We start from the raw sequence: 5,863 nt of genomic DNA, 5'->3' as shown, positions 1-5,863 counted from the left end.
GGTTTCCTCTTTGGAGGCAGAAGACACCTCTCTCTCTCTGCTGCTCCCTGGGAGACATTGCAGCTCACAAGCCACATGGACGCAACCAGACCTCTGAACCCGAGGAAGCCACAGAGAGCCTCCTGACAGCGCTGAGATGCTTACAACGCCACTGGACCCAAAGACTTACTACCCACTGGCCTGTGATTGTCCTGCATTTGACTCCATAGCATGTGTTGCATGAGTCTGAGGAGGACTTTATAGATTGGTATAAGACATATGGGCTACTATCAGATTTATGGCCTTGGACTGGACTAGGTTGGGATGTTTTCTCAATGTTCAATTGCTCTTGTATATAAAACCCTTTCTCATACATATATGTGTGTGTCCATGGATTTGTTGCTCTAGTCTACCCAGACAAACACACCCATCTATAGTAAAACATCAAGAATTGTATTAGCTTATTAAACCTAAATGAGACCAAAAAAATCCTCCCCTAGCTCTCACACAGAAAGCATGGCCAAGCTGATTCCCTGACTTCACACCTCTGAAGTCAGAATTTTGTGAGAAAATAAATCTCTATTAAAAGCTACCAAATTTGTGCCACCTTTAATGATCGTTATAGAAAGCACAAGCAGTCTCCAATTCCTCCTTAGAATTTATGTTTTTCTAAAAGACACTAGAATACATAATTGTAACACATTATCCATAAGTCATATACCTCTAAGCCATTTTGCCCATATGGCCCATTGCTTCTAAATTATATAGGAACCTTGGTGGTGTAGTGGCTATAAATTGGGGTGCTATCTACAAGGTCAGCATTTCAAACCACTCCTTGGAAGACAGAAGGGCCTTTCTACTTCCATAAGAAGTTAACGGTCTTGAAAACTCACAGATGGCACTTCTACCCTGCCAGTAAAAATAAAAACAAAAACAAAACACCAAACGAACTTCCACTGAATTGATTCTAACTCATAGTGACACTACCGAACAGAATAGAATTGCCCCAACAAAGTTTCCAAAAGTGTAAACCTCTGAAGACGCAGGCTGCTTACCTCTTTCCCCTGATAAATGGTTGGTGGGTTCAAACTCATCTTTCATTAGCATCCTATCTTTGGAACATGTATCCATCACTCTAGATTGATCCCATTTTGGCTCCCAAAGGTATTAATTGTATCTTCTCAGAGTCCAAAGGCAGTTGTTTTATAGATTTATTAATTCTATGATATGTCATAATTCTCATGTTTGATATTTCCTATTAGACCTTCCTATTATTATGGATTATGAGGATTTTCCTTGCCCATTTCTAGTCCTATGACTCTCTAGTCTGCCCTACACCATAGTACAGACTATGGTGTGCAGCTCTCCAGCCATATTCAATGACAGGCTAAAACTGCCCGTGTGGATTTCCAGGAATGCATAGCTTTCAAAAAAAACCAAAAAAACCCACCAAACCCCACTGTAAATGAGTCTATTCTGACTCAGAGTGACCTTATAGGACATGGTAGAACTACCCATGTATATTTCTGAGAGTGTATTGTTTACGGGAATAGAAAGTCTCCTCTTTCTCCCTCAGAGTTGGTTTCAAACTGTTGACCTGCCAGTTAGCATGCCAACACATAACCAATACTCCAGCAGACCGCTTTACAGAAGTAGAAAGTCTCCCATTGCCCCAGAGGAGTGGCTGGTGATTTCTACGCCTTGTGTTTAGCCGTCCAATGAGTAACTACCATCATACCAGTACTTAGTAAATTAGTAAAAGAATGACTAATTTAACAAGCTTAAGTATAAATTACACTCATGCAGAAGATTTGATTCTGTTCATAATATGAACAGTTTAAGCATTTATTTTTTCATATACATTACTTTATTCTTTGCTTTTATAAACAAGAAGTTTGGCCTAACTCATTTATTTTGCTACAGTTCCTTCTAATATATTAAAGGTTTGTGCCAAGATTTAAAAACAATTAGAAGAATATTCATTTAATTATTTACTCTGCATGAAAAGTGGGCTATTTGGAAATGATTGTGAAGGATCAAAACCAGTTTAAAATATTTCAGATTTAATTATATTTTCACCACTTTTTTGTAGGTTCTATTTTAAAAGTTATATTTGTCAAAAATTTACACGCAAGTGATAAAACAATCCTAGGAAGCATAAAGGAACTTATTATTCAATGCACAATTCATTCCGGGTCAGGCTAGAAAGATAAGAACAATATGTAGACTTGGGATAATAGAAATAGAAATTCAAAATCACAGACCCTAATATTATCCTATATTTTGAAACATATTCCAGATGCAATCAAGAGCTAAAAACTGAAAATAAAATAATTAAAGAGAAACAATTAAATGATCATTGGATATAGAAGAATACTTTGCAACAATAAAAATAGAACATTTTAACAAACACAATGAATGATGCTAATTCTGCAAGTAATCAAACCCATAAACATTGATATAGTATGTTACGCACCTTTTAATCCCAAAACTAACTTTACTGCATACGCAGGAATCCAGTTGGTCGAAAAATGAAAGAGGTACATTTATGTACATTTACTCTCAACATAAATGAGAGTACAGATGTTATTAAAACCCGATTCAAAAGATACTTGTCAATATCTATAAACAAAACTTACTGCCATGAGTCAATTCCAACTCAGCGACCCTATAGGATAAGGAAGATTTGCTCCAGGAAGTGGCTGACACTGTCACTTTTTAAAAAATGTATTTACTTTTAATCATTTTATAAGGGGCTCATACAACTCATCACAATCCATGCATACATCAATTGTGTAAAGCACACTTGTACATTTATTGCCCTCTTTTTATGGCAGTAGAGCCTCATCTTTCTCTCTCACAATGGTGGGTGGTTTCAAACAATCTCCAACTACTGACCTTATGTTTAGCCGTTCAGTGTTTGTGCACTGAGTAACCACTCCGTCACCAGGACCCCTGCATACTGCATTTCCAGTAGAAGGAACCATGCATCCTAATCTAGCCATGGTTGCAGATAAAAGGTATCTGAAACATAGCACTGGCCACTTAAAGGGGCAGCTGAGGAAGACTCGGACTTGCCAGGGGCAGAGAGCAAGGAAGAGTGATCCAGGCACGCAGAAACAGCGCGTGTAAAGACCTAGAGATGAAACAAGATGGAATGGTCACAAGGACGAACGGATATTGTGTTCCCTGTTTCAAGAGAAATCGGGTCTTTCATCGTCTCTTCCCATGATTTCTTCATCTCATGCAAATTTTAATTGACTTGATCTGTCCCAGAAGGATTTAAGGTGTAGCACACAAAACTTTATGTTCAGTTCAAACTCATTATTTTAAAACTCTAAAATAGCCTTTCTTTTATTCCTTCTTAAATGCATTTTATAATTTCTCTAACAGCGCCCAATTCTCCTATCTTTGCATTAACTCCAAATCAACCACCTAGGATTATCCAGTGGAGTTATCTGCATGAAGTAATTACTTTTTTTGCAACTATTTCATATTCGAAGATAAGTCTTTATACTTTAAACCACGTACTAACTGTTCAGTTTGCAAATTTTCTCGGAAGTTAAAAGTGAGGAGTCAGCAAATTACTTCCCTGACTTAAAAAAAGTAACTTTTAAAGACTGTTCTTCCATTACATCTTCCTACACCAGAAAAATCTTGATTAATTCCTTCAGATGTCAAAAATGGCAGGTAAATGTGTGTCTTTTTGTAGAATATTAGGGAACATTGACCAGAGCATTTGAATAATAGTTTTATGATAATGTTCCACTGGGATAAGTACAAGTCACATTGAATTCTTTGCTTTCAAGCGGAAGACTGAGGAATTGTCTTGTGTGCCCCAAACAACAGGGAAGTCATTGGTGAAGTGATCACCCAGGTAAGGCATTTTATTTCAAATCTCCCTGATATAAAAAAAAAATTGAAATGTAGTGACCTTGCATATGTTTTCTGACTCATCAGTAATTTGTAAGTGTTTTTTACACTGATATGTTATACTGGATACATAGGTATGTTGTGTTTCACATAACAGATATCTTCCTATAAAGAGACAGATATATTACTGAAAAAGAAAGTACATATTGGCTGAGGAAATATGTTTTAAGGAAAAAGTGGATGGAGTATATTTCTGCAAGCAAAAGTTAACAACAAAATTCACGACCAAGGAGCCAATTCTAACCCCAAGTAACCCTGTGGGAGAGAGTGGAATTATCCTCTTGAGTTTTGAAGGCTGCACAGTTTTACAGGACTAGAATGCCTCATCTTTCTCCCAAGAGTGGCTGATGGATTCGAACTGTCGACCTTATGATTGGCAGCTCAATTTGAAACCACTATTCTGTCTTGGCTCCTTTTGTAAAGCAACGTCTGTTTTAATCATTTGTTTGATAACTTACTATATGTATATATCGAGCTTTGTTTAAATTGTACCCAACATTAGGAAACATGTATCTGATCTAAGTTTTTACAAATGAAGGAATGTTACATGAACATTCAAGATGAAGTACACTTTGGGTAAGCAAACAGGGGGAAAACGAGGGAAAGAAGAAAAGGAGAGAGAATAAAGAGGGCAAGAAAAATGAGAAAGGGCCTTGATGGGAATCTTATTTATCTGTTCAACTTTGAGAGCACCCTTGCTGGGACCCATTGGCAACCTTTGTCCCCACTGCATCCCCTCCTCCCAGAGGCAGTATGGAGGCATATCATTGTTATTCAAAGGTTGATAACATAACCCGGATTCCTTTTTTCTTTCTCAGACTTTCTGGGCTAGCCCAGATGAGGTATACATGGGACAAGAAAAGAGATGGTCATACAGTTTGTCCCATGTAACTTGATGTTACCAAATATCCAAGTTTTAAGCTCTACAATACTATGATAAAAAACGGCCCCCAAGTGTAAAACATCTAAAATCTGCGTGCATGGGACAGCACCATCGAGGTCTCTGCCTTTCCTTTTCCCAGGGTCTTGACAGTGATCTGAGCTCTGGTGGCATGGTTGTTCACGTGTTGGGCCAGGGCTCCTCAGTTTGAAACCACCAGCTGCTTTACAATTGGAAGACTGAGCATTCTACTCTGCTAGAGAGTCAACCTCAGAAATTCTCAGGGGCAGTTCCACCCTGTTCTATAGGATCAATATAAGTTGGCAGCGAGTTTTTTTTTTCCTTTAGTTTGACTGTGATAATCATGCACTGATAATGTATCATCTCTGTTCTTGATACCTCTTGAGGTCCTCTAGCTCTGTGATTCAACTCCCATGTGGTTAAATAATCATCTTGCTGTCGCAAGTAGACTATAGTGTCTGTGATGGTCAGACTCATATATGTCTATCAAATTTCAGAACCAGTATTCTGGAAAATCACTTTGTTATGTTTTAAATAATGCATTAGTTCATTTAATGTTCACGAACCCTGAAAAATAGGTATTATGCTTTGCATTTTAAGAAAAATAAAGGGAAGCCCTTGAGAATTTAAATAATGCTCCATCCTTGTACTTCTCAGAGGCAAAGTATAATTTTGAATACATGTTCCAAAGTTTTTGATTTTTCTAGTTAGAAAATATTGATTGAAACAATAAAAGTAATTATTTGAAGGAATATATGAATTGCTTAAAAACACTAAAAGTAATAACATAAACATTCTCAAATGGAGGGATTAAAATATATGTATAAAACTTCCATGATCTTGATTTATTGGGTAGCTTCTTTGTTCACAAGCTCTCATAACCTCGATGTTCCCTGGGAAAGAGGTGAGGAATTATAAATTTCTCCTTTGCACCTTCCATCTTTCTCTTACTCCTTGATTCTTCCGTACTACCACCACCTTCGCCGCACACCCCTAAATGGCCAAATAGAACGCTCTTTTAAAAGAGAGAATGTTTTATTGGTATTTGTC

This window comes from Echinops telfairi, unplaced genomic scaffold (genome assembly GCF_000313985.2).
Source record: "Echinops telfairi isolate 266 unplaced genomic scaffold, ASM31398v2 ScPeMD7_9;HRSCAF=40, whole genome shotgun sequence".
Classification (NCBI taxonomy): Eukaryota; Metazoa; Chordata; class Mammalia; order Afrosoricida; family Tenrecidae; genus Echinops; species Echinops telfairi.
Note: the sequence above shows the minus strand (reverse complement) of the source record.